This window comes from Pteropus alecto, unplaced genomic scaffold, assembly GCF_000325575.1.
Source record: "Pteropus alecto unplaced genomic scaffold, ASM32557v1 scaffold131, whole genome shotgun sequence".
NCBI classification, from domain to species: domain Eukaryota; kingdom Metazoa; phylum Chordata; class Mammalia; order Chiroptera; family Pteropodidae; genus Pteropus; species Pteropus alecto.
The window spans coordinates 10,983,043-10,997,714 of record NW_006434709.1 but is presented as its reverse complement, the minus strand read 5'-3'; the positions used below and the strand labels follow the sequence as shown (position 1 = coordinate 10,997,714).

The 14,672-nt window shown below is 32.9% G+C and overlaps 1 non-coding gene across 1 annotated transcript; it reads right to left on the bottom strand.

Moving 5' to 3' along the window:
- Positions 1–10,245: 10,245 nt before the first annotated feature.
- LOC112477955 lies at positions 10,246–10,364 on the bottom strand. Its single transcript, XR_003045689.1, has one exon. It is a non-coding gene; the product is annotated as a 5S ribosomal RNA (ribosomal RNA).
- Between the last annotated feature and the right edge of the window lie 4,308 nt (positions 10,365–14,672).

Below are 14,672 nucleotides of genomic sequence, written 5' to 3'. Positions count from 1 at the left end.
CCATGAGTCTGAATGTAGTTATCAGGAGTAAGTAAAGATAGAGAAGAGAATAAGACTAATGACAGCCCTGGAACACTTCAATGTTAAGATGTCAGAGGAAAGGGGATGAACCAGGAAAGGAAACAGAATAAATGGCCAGTGAGGGAGGGAAAAAAATGATTGACTGGGTCAAATGTTGCTGATAGATAAAGTGATATGAAAACAGAGCATCAACCACTGGATTTAGCAATGCCAATTTCACTGGAGACCTTGATAAGAGCAGTTTTAGTGGAGTTGGGGCAAAAGCTTGATTTTAGTGGGTTCGAGTGAAAAAAGTGGAGAAAATCTATGTACCACTCTTTTTATATATTTTGATGAAAGGGTAGCAGAGAAATGGGATGATATTTGGTGAAGATAGTAAGTTAAAAAAAGTGATACACTGGTAAATATTAACAACAGGGTAGAAAATTCTTTTCTCTGGGTAGAAAAGAATTTGATTTGTATCTTTTGCCAATTTCAATAGTGTAAATACCCCCATGGTGGCTGATTTCACTGAATGAAAAATTGAGAAGAGATATGCACAATCGGCTCTTGAAAGCTAGCATGAGCCAGCTCTAGCACACCACTGGGTCAACAGAAGTTCAGCCTTGTTTTAAGTTGAGAGAAATAACAGCTACTTTCTATATCCTTAAGGGACTAATACAGTAGATAGCTAAAAACTGATGATGTCGTCAAGAAAGGAGTGAACTGTTAGATTAAATTCCCAGAGTAGGTGAGAAGGAATGGGATCCAGTGCACGAGTAGAGGGATTAACTTTAGATATAAATATGTATAGTTCATCTATATTCACAGTGGGAGAAGCCAGAGCATATAGTAAGACTCTGTAGGTAGTTGTGGTGGAGGAAGTCTCAATGCTCATTTGCATGGAATAGAAACCCATTTAAATAAGGTTAAAAAAAAATAGTGAAAAATTCGGAAGAATGTAGTGGTACTCCGAAAACCCAATGGGACTAATTGTAGTTGGGCTTCATGAGAGGATGAAGGGACTCATCTCTTTTCTCTTGAGTTTTAGACATATGCTCTATCTCTGGAGATTGAAAAATGTTAGCCATTAACCCAAAGGCATCATGTATCTACAAGGAATTCTTAAAAAATCATTTATTGCCATTTTAATTTCCTATTAGAAATGAATTACTTTTGGTAATTTTTTTATACTTTAAGCTTCAAGATAGTTTAGTCTTTCTGAAAAAGGGCACATGAATTAATTACTTTCATATACCGAAAAAGATATATTATATCATACTGATGTTTGAGATAATTCGTTTTTCTTCTAAATTATTTTTTGAATCATATAATAATATATGTACATTGTAAAGGCTTAAACATTATAGGAGGAAATAAAATGAAAGTTAAAATCTCTCCCCTTGAGCTCTTTCTTCCTTAAAACTCCCAGTCTCACTTCTCACAGAGAAGTACTACATTTCTTAATTTTCTTTGGGAAAATTTTTATGTATATTTAACATATTCATACACACATAGACATGGTCTTATCTTATGCACCAAAAGTACTTGACGTTTGTTCTTTGAAATTCCCTGCATATATTTCTACTTTAAGAATATTTATGGCATTGGACTAAGAAATCACTTAAATCCCAAGGACTTTCTCCCTTGAACAGATCTGAGATAGAAACTCGAAGTAACTATTTTTTCTTATAATAATAATTCCATTGTACTGAATTTAGAGAAAAGTTACATGACTTTTCTATGGTCATAAAATTAGCTAATGGCACTAGTGAGATTCAAACCTACACCCTTATTGTACTGATCTCTACTGTCTCCTAAATGATCTTGCCTCTTCATTATATGTAACTATGTTTCTTTTTCATGAATTTCCCCCCAAAATTTTTTCCCCGTACTTTTACAAGGCTTATTATGCTATCTGTTACTAATGGAGACGTCACTTCTGAAATATTATGCTCTCCTTGGTATTAAAAGAAGCTACAAGTTTACTTCTTTAAATTTAAAATTTTTTATGTTTCTAAGAACTCAGAACATTTTGCAGTATTGACTCTTAAAGCTGACTAATTTTTTTAAAAACCGTATTGGGGCTGTTTTCTTGAAGGATAATTTCTCTTCTGGTCTTTGATTGCCAAACTAGGTTAACAGATTCACTCTTCTACCTTCCTATAAGAACAACAGGTAATGGCCTTGGAAAGAAGGGATGCATATATTTAAGCATTATCAAGGCCAAATATTCCGGTGAATTTCTCTGTTGGTTGATACTTGAGCCTCAGCTTTGATATGTGTGTTTCCTTTAAGAAAACATTATCCCCTATTTCCAAGGCTGAAAAATATGCCCTTAATTCCTTCAAGGAGAATTCTGCAATTCTGGTTGCAGGTAGAGAAAAGAAGGATGGGCAGAAAGCTTTTTTTAGTATTTTGAGAATTGGACCTTTTCTGTTTCAGCCTATAGACTATAGAAATCTCTAAAGCCCATTGTTAGTAAATGACCATTTGATTATAAGACCATCATCACCAAACATAACATTTTTGTACTATCTGTTGATATTATAGTTTTGTTTTGTTTTATTTTGTTTATTTGTTTGTTTCTGGATAGGATCCTGAGAAAGTTATCTTTTGTAAACTTAGTTACCTGCATGTTAAAGAAAATGCACCTGTCTTAATAGTTAATAATTGAGATATTAATTTGGAGGTTTAAAACATTAAAACCAGTAAAATTTCATCAGTGATATGGGAAGTGAAAATATCCATTAGGTAATATGGAGAATGAGCATGTCAACTTTGCATATTATATATTGCCCATACATTCATTTTCTCTGTCCTTAGCTAATATGCTTTATGCTCTGTCTTCCCAGCAAGTCAGCTACATTTACTGAGAGCCCATCATATGTTAAACAGCAATGTGGGCGTTGAGGGTGGATATAAAATAACTAGAAAATAAGGATAATTCAGATGTTAAAATACACCCATAAAGTCAGAATTTTATATACACACACACATATTTTCATATGAATAACAATGTTTTTGCTCCTATGTTTTAATATACATAGATGTATATATTTATATATTGATGTATACATATGTAAATATAAATGTATCAACCTCATCTTTTAAAAAATAGTTGCATGTGTTCTTTTGTCTAAATGCATCATAATTAAATTAGACAACTGAATGTAATTTTAACTAAGTAAGTTTACATTGACTCCATTTAAAATGTGTTTTTATTACCTTTGTCTTAATCAGGATTTTAGTGATCTATGACCTGAGTCTCCCCATTACCTTGATTAACTGGAAACTGACTGCATATTATTAGGAAACTTCACAGAAAGGAGCATTTAAAATTAATTTTTAAAAATTAATTTTTAAAGTAAACTCAATATCAAAAGACCTGGATGCTATTTCTAGCTTCAGTACTTGGATATCACATGAATTAATAAAAACAATTTTACACTAACAGTAGTAAACATGTGGCAGATGATAATATGGTTATAGATTTGTTCGATAGATTTGTTATAAATTTGTAAAGGAATACAGAGACATGTTGGTTGACAGTAAGCCTAACAAAACATTTCTAGAAAATAGAATCAAGACTCCAACCAGATTAACTATCATTTTAAACCAGGGAAATATTTTTAGTGGATATATACTGTTATATTAATGGAAAAGTAGGAAACCATCTTATGGGATGGTTAACATTTTCATTTTTATTATCTTCTCTTACATTTTTTTTTCTTGCGTTAAACTGTCATTCAGCCTTCCCATGAGTTTCTTGGTTATCCTACAGCTTTATAGCATTTTTCAAAACTTCTCTTTTAAAGCTCCTTCACCATCCTTGATTCCTTTAGATCACTTCTCATCTGATTGTATTTTTGTTAGTGTTGAGTTTTCTTATATTAATTTCCTTTCCATGGTTCAATGAATTCTGAAACACTTATTACTTCTAGATACCCTGGCCACTGTTTACAGTTTTGTATGCAATTTTTAAAAAAATTTAAATTTTTATTTATTTTTGTCTAGATAAAATTGAAAGATAGGTGGCCCAATAAGCTTTCCCTATTCTGGCATAAAAGTAACTCTAAAGATTACAGGTAGTTAAATTTAATTAAATTGAACAATTTTAGTAGTTTTTATCACCTGATATCTTCTTCTCTAGCTTTCATTTTATAGGCATTAAAGGAATTAAATATATGTATATCTGATTCATCTGTTTTTATGCAAGTATTATATGTGTGTTTATGTGTGTGCATATATATATACATACATATGTGCACATGTATATATTCTCTGCATACATATATGCATAAATAGATGTGATTCAATTTTTCTTCGTTTTGGATGACAACTGTTATGTGCTCTCCAATGGCAGCATTCAAATTCCAGCATCGTTTAGCAGATTGGGGTTTATTATTTCTCTTTGGTGTATGTTTAGGCCCTTTCTCCATTATGAAATAATGCATAAACTCAACTTTTAAAATTAAATTTATTGTGGTGACATTGGTTAATAACATTATATAAGTTTTAAGTGTACATCTATAATATGTCATATGTATGTTGCATTTGTGTTCTCACCACTCAAAGTTTAGGCTCCTTCCATTACCATGTATTTGACTATCTTTACCCTCTTCAACCTCCCCTCACCCCTCTGATAACCAACATATTGTTGTCTTTGTCTATGAGTTTGTCTTGTTTGTTCATGTAAACTCAACTTCTGTGAACAAATAAGTTTCAAACAACAGGGGATTAAAAAAATTTTTTTAATTATATGTTTAGAGCTTTAAATGTGAGGCACAATATTTTCCAAAACATCGCTTTTCAGTGCGCTTTGATAAGTACCATAATATTGAATTTTTATATACATTTTAAAGGTCCGATTCATAATGTAGATTGTAATTTAATAGGAAATTTAATAGTGTTAGAAAATATACTAAATATTTGATAGATGTCCTGAAGACAATTGTTGTGTGCTAAAAAGAGAGTTTAGTTTAGCAAAGATTAAGACAGAGCCGAATCCCCAACCTATTAGTTGTGAGCTGAGCGGATTACAGGGGTGTATCCATCCCTTCAGTGAAGTCTAACTGGTTCGATGTAATTTACTTTGGATTTTCAATATCTTTTGGTTACTTCATCTCCTAAAAGGATAACTTTGAAAGTAAATTGCAAAGGCAACCATATTAGACCTTTTTGATGAAGAATTAGAAAAACAGATCAATATAAACTGAAGTGTATATTTTTCTAAATCAGTATTAGCATGGCAACCAAGAGGTGATTTATATGCTTAAAATACAAATTAATCATCAAAAGAACTCTTACATAGTACTTTGCAGTTAAAATATTCAGGAGTCATAATTCAGAAAAAGGTGTTCGTAGCTCCCTGTGACCCAATGAGCATAGTATTTGACCACTGGCATTTCTCTTGTAAGCTAGTATTTTGTGTGTAGAAGATGCACAGTGCAAATGTTCAGATTTTACAAATTGTAATAAATCCAGTAATTACGTCACATACTTAATTAGCTCCCATGAATTGAAAGGCATTTTTAAGCATCTTAAATGTCCTTCCCACACACAGGATGTACTGTATGTAGGGTGAGAGGGTGCCTCTTCACCATAATCTTTCAGTTCTTGTCCTTTCTCCTGGATGACAGTCCTATAATGTAAGCATCTATCTACTAAGAACTGAACTGAAACCTCCTATCCATTTTGCATAGAACACTGGACATCCATTAAAATGGAAACAATATTTTCTCTTTCCTCATGTAGAGGAGATTTAAATTGGTATCCTGGAAGTTAAAGAGCATAGCTCATCACCCGGTGCCCGGGCTGTAGGGGATTTTTTTTTTTTAAAAAAAACAGATACAAGAACATAATTTTCCTTTCCCAATTTTTGGGAAGACATTAATTTAAAAATATTTTTAAGTGCTTATATAAATAGCAATCTTTAAAATATTCTAATTTTCATAGATCCACTTTAAATATTGAATATTTAAGTTCTGAACAAAAGGGTATATAGGTGAGTGTGTTTGTGTGTGTGTGTGTGTGTGTATTTCCGAATTTACTGTAATGTAACAGTGACTATCCATATAAATAAAGGGAAATATAGAATTAGAGCACTGAAACTAAAGTCTTTATTATTTAGGTAAAAAGTATTTATTAGTTAGGCACTCAAACCTTATTATTTAAGTAAATATTAAAGTCCTTATTATTTAAGTAAAAATATATTTATTGTCCATATGTTTTTCAGGTTGATATATTGTGGTTATGGTTATAAGTGTCTATTTCACTTTTCTGTAGCCTTAGTTGTTAGCTGCATTTTTCATCTCGTGAATAAAAACATTCAGTATTCCTCCAGTGTATGCACACTTGGCAGATTATTTTAGAGACTCAGTCTGTAGCTATAGTTTCTGTATCTATAGATAGGCAGATTGAACCAGACAGTCATTGAATTCCCTATCTTTAAAGTTCCATGGTTCTATGAAATATGAGACTAAAATTTCTGCTTTTTTAATGATCTGAGATGAAGCTGAATTAAAATAATTTCTTTAAAATTAGCTTTACATTTTCAAAAATAATTCCAAATATTATAACACAAAATCTTCCCCTTTATAATCTTCTGACATGTAACAGCAGTACTGCCTGCTGTAGGTGTGGTCTTTCCGAACTTGGCTACATAGGCCTAAGACCAGCACTTAAATACTTTACAAATTGAATTGCACTTGTGTTAGAAACTGATTGATAAAATAAATTACTATATCTTGTAGGTTAAGATTTGAGTTCTGCAATTGTAGCTGTTACAAATTACCTGAAAACCTTTTTATATTACTTTTCTTATGGCTGTATTTTACAATTGCTCTAATAAAAAATTCTATACAAAAATTGTTTGATATTAATAGCAATCATTAACAACTTGATAGATTCTTGTTAAGTATATTTGCAATACATTTAATCTTATTAAACTCAGCTTTGAGTTGTTTCTTCCAAATATTATAGGTCTTTATGAAGCTAGCAATATAAAGAAGAGATTTCAACCATTTTCGGCCAAAAATTAGGTTTAGCGTAATGGATCAATTTTTTTCTTATTAAACTGTGTCTGACCAGTGCCAAGTAATACATTCAGCATTGATCTTTGTCTCACCCTGCTGTAGCTTGCGTTCTCTTTATGTACATGAAAAATAAGGTGCCAGGAATGAAAACAATGCCTGTATAATACAAATATAGAATTTTTCTCAGACTTCCATTCGGTTTATCATTTCACTTTGTTATTAATGCCTTGCCTGCTGCTTTTCAGAAATGTGTTTTTAAAAAGCACATTTATTTCCATAAAGAATGCTTTCTTCTGGTGTAATTATAAAAAACGCACCATATACTGGAGTACATCAATTGTTTCAGGGGCATGGACAAAATGTATGAGCCCTGTTCAAATGTGCAAATAGTTCTGTTCTAAATGCGGAGTCCTCCGGGACTTGACCCATTAACACCAGGAATCTGAGGTGTACTGGTTGGAACTGGAGCTCAATTTTGAAGGCTTTTTTCCCAATAAAAATAGAAAAATAAATGAAAATGGAAACATTTTAATAGATGCATGCATGTGACAAATTTAAAGTGATGACAGTGCTTCTTTGAAGTTCTCAGTCTTTGAGACATTTAAAGTAATAACAGAAGCCCCCAGACCTCTTCATATCACTCCTCCTCCTGTCTTTTTCCACCCCTTGCATAATTCTCCAGAGAATCTTGTATAATTGACACTGCTCAGAACTTTCCCTGCACTTAAAAGTTTTCCTTCACTCTTCACTGCCCTAAAGTATAGAATCGAAACTCTCTTCCTGGGCATTTAAAACTGGGACTTAGTCTTCAACCTGGTTTTTGCCCTTGTCTTGCACTTCTGAACAAATCTTCGACTTAAAGTGTTTCCAAAACACGTCGCGTGTTTTTTGCTCACACTCTTCCCCTGGTTAAAATGCCCTTTCCATCCCTCCTATCTCCTTCCCACTTGTCCAATTTCTACCAATCCTTCAAGCCCCAACTTCACACATCACTGTTGCTTCAAAAAATTATCCACATAAATTTTAGAGCTGATCAAATTTTTTTGGAATATAGCACATACTAGCTGCATGACCTTGGGAAATTTACTAATCTCAACCTCAATCTGGTATTCTCACTTACTCTAACTTTAAAGTGGAGATTATAATATTAATTCCGTATAGCCATTATAAGAATTAAATGCATTTATGTATGTAAGCTTGGCATACAGTTGGCATCGATAAATAATAATCTTTCTCCTCCCTGCCCCTGCCCCAAGCTTATGTAGTCTGGATCATTTATTTGGCATACATTGTGTATTACCAAGTTGCAATAATTTTTTCTCTATCTTTGCTGTCTCATCAACTGATTTTTAAGGCCCTTTTCCATAGTGATGGCTTTATATACTACTAATTATCTGTCGTGATGTAGAAGAAAATGATTTGATTAATTTTTTAATATATTTTTCAAAAATGAAGATAAGAGAAAAATATCTTTCTCCTCCATTATCTTTCCACACATTGTTCTTTGACAACATCAGGAACTAGTTTTAAAATTCCTGTAATTGGTTTTAGATTTTTTCTCTTAATTAATCTTTTTTTTTTTTTTTTTTAAGAAAATTATACTTGATCGAGGGCCCAAGCCCTTTAGTAACCTAGAAGAGTGACAATCAATATGAGATGTGTGCGTGTTGCAAATAAGAAAGAAAATGCACTGGAACTCGAGAGACTTCAATGTTGTCTTTCAGTTTGAGCCAGGTGATATGCTGTACTCCATTTTACCAGCAGTGAAATGGTGATTTGATTTCAAATCCTAGGTCAATCATCTTGTATTTCAAAGTGGAACACTTACCTACCGTACTACCCAGAGCATAGTTGTAACATGGAGTGCATTGTTGTCTCCCTGGCTGGAGATGGGAGTGATAATCTCCAGAAAACTCTTGTATTTTTCAGGCATTGGAAAATGTATGGTTTTCAAAGCCATGACCCTTTCCAATAATCCAATAGCAGCACTTCCTGTTGGGAGCTCAAACACTCCCAAGAACATAGGACATCCTCCTGTGCAGTTCTTTGTAACCACTTCATGGATGACAACAGTTTTTTAGGGATTATATTTCTTAAAGATGGATTCCTTAGTGGTTATAATTTATATAAATACTAGAAGCATAAACCTTCAATAATTTTATCTAAGGCAGCCAAGGTGTAAATGTATTTTTTTTTATAGACATGTGAATACAAACACACACATATATATATACAAATGCACACCAATAAGTTAGCATCAAAAATGAAATATACAGCTCCGTGTATATAAGCACCAAAAGGCACAACTGGCTGAAGGATCCATTCAAAGTCTTCCAGGTGATCAGTATAGGCTTAAAGGTGTACTAAATTGGGTATATGACATGAATGCAAAACAAAACAAACACAAAAAGGGCCTGGTTTCTGGAGTAATACCTGCTTTAAAAACAATGTTTATATTGACTATATATGATTTATGTCACATCGACTCCCTTAATCTTTTCTAATATCTAAGTAATTATTGCATATAAAACCTAACTTTTAAAAATTTAAGAATAAAACTAAAGGTTAAAATATGACTGTGGAATTCATGTTTTATACCATTTAGGCTAGCCATGAAAATGTTGTAAAGGCTAGTGGGAGGAAACATCTTACGTCTTTGTGACATTTTGCCAGGGAAAATGCATACACATTGAAATTTGAGCTAACTGGCACTCAATTAATTGTTTTTTTATAAAGTGGGTTAAAAATAAAAGCAATACCCATAATTTTTTTTTAAATTTAAAGAAGAAATTTTGTTTCCAGAAAGAAAAAAAATGAAAATGAAAGTTTCTCTTAACTGACAACTTCACTCCCCTTGGGAAGGACTTTTAACTCTTTTCTTCTTTCTCTCTTCTTTTCCTTCTGCCTGTCTACTAGCTTTCTCTTTTTCCTTCTCCCCCTTTTTTGTTCTTCTATTCAATTATATTGTCAGGTGGTAAAGCTATTCTTTTATTTTCTGAATTATCAACTTTACACTACTCAGATAATTGTCTACTATGAAAAGCACGTTTATTATACACAATCACTGTCTTCTATATCCTCTTCCCCGCATTCTGATTTTTGTCAAGTTTTTTTTTTTTTTTTTTTTTTTAGGCGAGGCAACCCTTGGTTGATCTCACAGATTGCAAAGACCTTGTCAATTTACAATCCCTTATTTTTTTATTTTTTATACCTACAGCACCTGGTCTTCCTAGGTGGTCTCCCATTCAAGTACTAACCAGGCCCGACCCTGCTTAGCTTCCAAGATCAGACGGGATCGGGCTTGTTCAGGGTGGCATGGCTGTAGACTGATTTTTGTCAAGTTTTATAACACATACGTTCTATTCTGTAACCATAGTTAGCCCCTTTCTTCTTCTTCTTTTTTTTTTAACTATAAGATGAATGTATACATTTTACTCCATTAAACCTGTATTATGTTATGTAAACACTGTTCAATACAGCACCGAGTATTCTGGTTGGATTTAGGCAACAAAAATGTAGTAATATTTCACTAAACTCTCACCATTGGAAGGAGAGTATCTTAAGCTTCAAATCTAATGAATATGTATTTAAATTTCAGTTGTAACTACAACTTATATTTTAGGGACTTAAGAATTATTTTGCTTTTAAGATAGGGCAAATAAAACTAGCAAGACTGAAAGGTGACTAAATTTATTTCATGTTTTCAGTAGTGGTCTTTATTTCAGCTTGTACTGGAATTAAAAAGAATCTAAACAAATGCTTAAAACAATTCTTCTAGTTTCTTTGATGGTGTTAGCATATTTTTTCATATTTGAATATATTATATAAACTTCGAGCATTAGAAGAGCAGTAAGAAGAAATGAAACCAGATTATATTTAGTTTGATTACCATTGTACTCATTCGGAAGGAAGAAAAATAGAATAATCTTACATATTATGGGTTTATTAAAAATGCAACTTTGTCAGGAAATTTTTGTTTCCATTGTAGTTCAGTAGTAACTCCATCACAATGTAAAATGGGCATAGTTATTAAAGATACTCCCAGTGAAGTATACATCTATTTCCTTTGCAGATGTGCACTTTATAATTTCTTCAGTTCGTAATTTGTGTATTACCACACAATTCCCTTTTCTCCTAAAAACAAAATAAGTGCAAAATGATTTATGAAACTTTTGAGTCTTTTTTCTTTATTTTATTAGATAATTAAGAATATTCTAATAAACTCTTTTCTTCAGAAAAAATCTATTTCCATATATTTCTCTGTGTTGTAGGAGAATACTTTCTTTCATTTACTCATCTCTTTCTGTTTTTCCTGTCTCTTTGTGTTTATTTCAGTCAATAAATAGATGAAAAGAAAATGCCTGTGTAACAAAATGCAAAGTGTATTTTTGTTTGCTAGTTGATAAATTATTTAGAAAAGATGTGAGAATGATAAAAATATAACCTGCAATTGCAAAGCGCTTTTTAAAACTTTCTAAAGCAACACAGGCATACTGTGTCCTATTCTGGTTTCTTAACGATCCTATGAGTTAGTAGGCAAGCTATTACTTTCCTAGGATGGGGATTGGAAAGCCCATTTGCAGAGGGTTTAAGTAACTCATCCAAAGCCAATTGTGGTATACAGACAAGTCTTGACTCATATCTCCTACTTCTCTTTTTTGGAATTATTAATATGGATAAAACACAAAAGCAGAGTCTATAATTGGCAATAAATGAACAAAGAAAGAAAGACAGAAAGTATTTATTCTTTACAGCAATCTTCCTATTTGGTACGAAGCCTCAGTATCATTATATTGATTGTGCAGATATGTTAATTAGCAGTCAGCACTAATTATTTAAAATGGGCAAAGTAAACAGGTTAATATTTTGTTATCCTTCATGACACATACCAACATATGGCCAGTATCATAGATTCTAGAGACTGGAGAGGGGCCTCTGCAAGGACTTTGCCCAGCATCCCAATTTTAAACACGAAGAGACCTTACCAAGAAATATCTAGCTCTACTAAGCCATTGATGAGATGGGAATATGATAGGATTTCTGATCTGTGTTTCAAAAAAAAAAAAAAATTATCCTTCATGACACATACCAACATATGGCCAGTATCATAGATTCTAGAGACTGGAGAGGGGCCTCTGCAAGGACTTTGCCCAGCATCCCAATTTTAAACACGAAGAGACCTTACCAAGAAATATCTAGCTCTACTAAGCCATTGATGAGATGGGAATATGATAGGATTTCTGATCTGTGTTTCAAAAAAAAAAAAAAAAAGTAAATTAAAAGGGGTGAAAGAAAGAAAATGAAGATGTCTTCTAGGCCCTTTTACAAAGTATAGTTTAGGGACCAGCCACACAAGCAGAATCCACAAGATTCCTCCAGGATTTGTATGCACATTACAGTTGGGAAACACTGCTTTAAATTAGCAGAGTAAGGAGAGTGAACTTTTTTTTTTCTCTCTAATCTCATCAATTTTTTTTCCAAATGCATAAATGTCTTTAAGAAACGTGTTGTCACGATTTGGCTTTCTGAATAAGTAGAACTGGCTATTTAGCTTCTAAAAATTATTCTCCAACACATTAGAACCCTTTATAAGAAATTCCTCCCCCAGAATTGTAAAATGTTGTATGTTAAAAAATTATCTTCTATATGACAGATATTGGAAATATATAAAGTGCCATTTTATGAAAAAATAAATGAACTAATATAATATAGACACATTATTCATGATTGTAAGGATCCTTCTCTGGAATGCAGAGGTTTTTGATTTGTCTTCATTTTGTATAAGGCTTAGTCTTACAGGTTCAATCTACATTTTTGAGATTATAGTGTGAAATGCTCAAAAAAACATCACTTTGTATCTAAAATTTTAGAGGCAAATGAAGGCAATATGAAATTAACGATGTATTTGTATATAAGCAAATGACCTCCATGGACAAAATATTTACCTCAGTAGAATGTAGACCAGTGATAGTGGACTTTAAAGTAAACGTTAAGTTTACTTTACCCCATTTTAAAAATAAAAGTTAAGTATGCCCAGTATTTATGTAATATTTTCACAGAAAGCAAATTAAGATGTTTCCCATTATTTATATGTCATATACTGTTCAGAGAAGACTAAGCTAATGAAACGACAGTCTGATATTTTTGCAGTTTAGATTTTATTGTTTTCCTATTTTGTAACAAGACTTTCAGGGTACAGGTCAGTAAGGTGAGGGAAGCAGGACCTGACCAGTGTTTTAGGGGATGAATAAGATTCGAATAAGTGGAGAAAGGATAAGACAGGCCTGGGAAGGAGCCAGGTTTTATAGGGCCTGAAGTGTGTACATTGTTTGATCCTTTTTTTAATGATAAATAGTGCCAATTATAAACACAAAATTAGGTACAAAGTCTTCTTAGGGGCCCATGCAAATGCTTCCCAGTATAACTGCCACTGGGAAAGCATTCGGAGTGGATGGAACAGTTTGAACAAAGGAGCAGGGGTTGAAATGCATTGGCGGATATAGAGCTATCCATACAGAAGACCAAAGAAGACTGTTCAATCCAATGTCACTATTCTAGGCAGAAGAATTTCCTAGAGGTGAAGACAGTATAAAATACGGAGAACCAGTCTCATTGCCATTGCTAAAATAAGAATTAAAACCCATCACCACATGCTTAGTACCCCAATAGCTTTTCCCCTGCCATATGGATCATTCTTAGGGGTTAGGAACTGATGAGTCGTCTGTTTTTTTTCCAAATGTTACTAAATTCCAGGTGGGAGAAGCAGCTTAAAAATAAACCTTGGCTCTGGAAGTAAGGTGACAGATTTCCCTTCAGCATGAGGGTGACTATGTTTATTTTACCCCATTTTAAAAATAAAAGTATTAGAAGTGAGAGAAATATTTTCAGTGGAAATAGAGGACAATCTATGCATTTAAATTGGTCCATATTTCTTTCATAAACTGTTTACGTGAATGGATTGTTTTTTCCCTGGTGCACATGCAGCAACATCATTTGTGGGTTACTAGATTCTAATTTAATGAAAGGAATTCCAAACCTTTTGCTCTACTCCCCCCACCCCCGCAAATACAGATACTTCATAACAGTCCCCCAGATTAATTTGAATTCTTGAAAATTATTTTTATTTATTTAAAAATTATATAGCACTTTGAAGAATTGCCAAGTAATTGAGCTTTAAAAAATAGCAATTCTAGAAATTGCTATTTCTAGACTAAAGAAATAAATTAATGAATGTGTTTGGGATGTGCCAGAATAATAAGGTTCCCAACAACTCCTAGCTGAGAAAATTCTTTGCTTCTAAATCCCAGAGGGCAAATCATGTCTCTTTCATTCATCACAGTCTTGGGAGCGCCTAATTTTAAACTAGTGTGTAGGTGTCTCTCTGCTTACAATAGAACAAGTGAATCAATAAGAGATGAATAGTTTGGGAAGATTTCAACCACTTCTGCACCTACTTTCATTACACACAGGGCACAGATGCATCAAGGTCAAGAGTTACTTATAGACACCGTGATTTGGGTCCAAGAGAAGCTTTCTCTCGAGTGGCGTTCTCTTGAAATGTATTTGCAAACACACAGCAATTTAGACTAACAAAGGCAATCCATTTTACTAATATATTTGCAGTAGCAGAAGAGA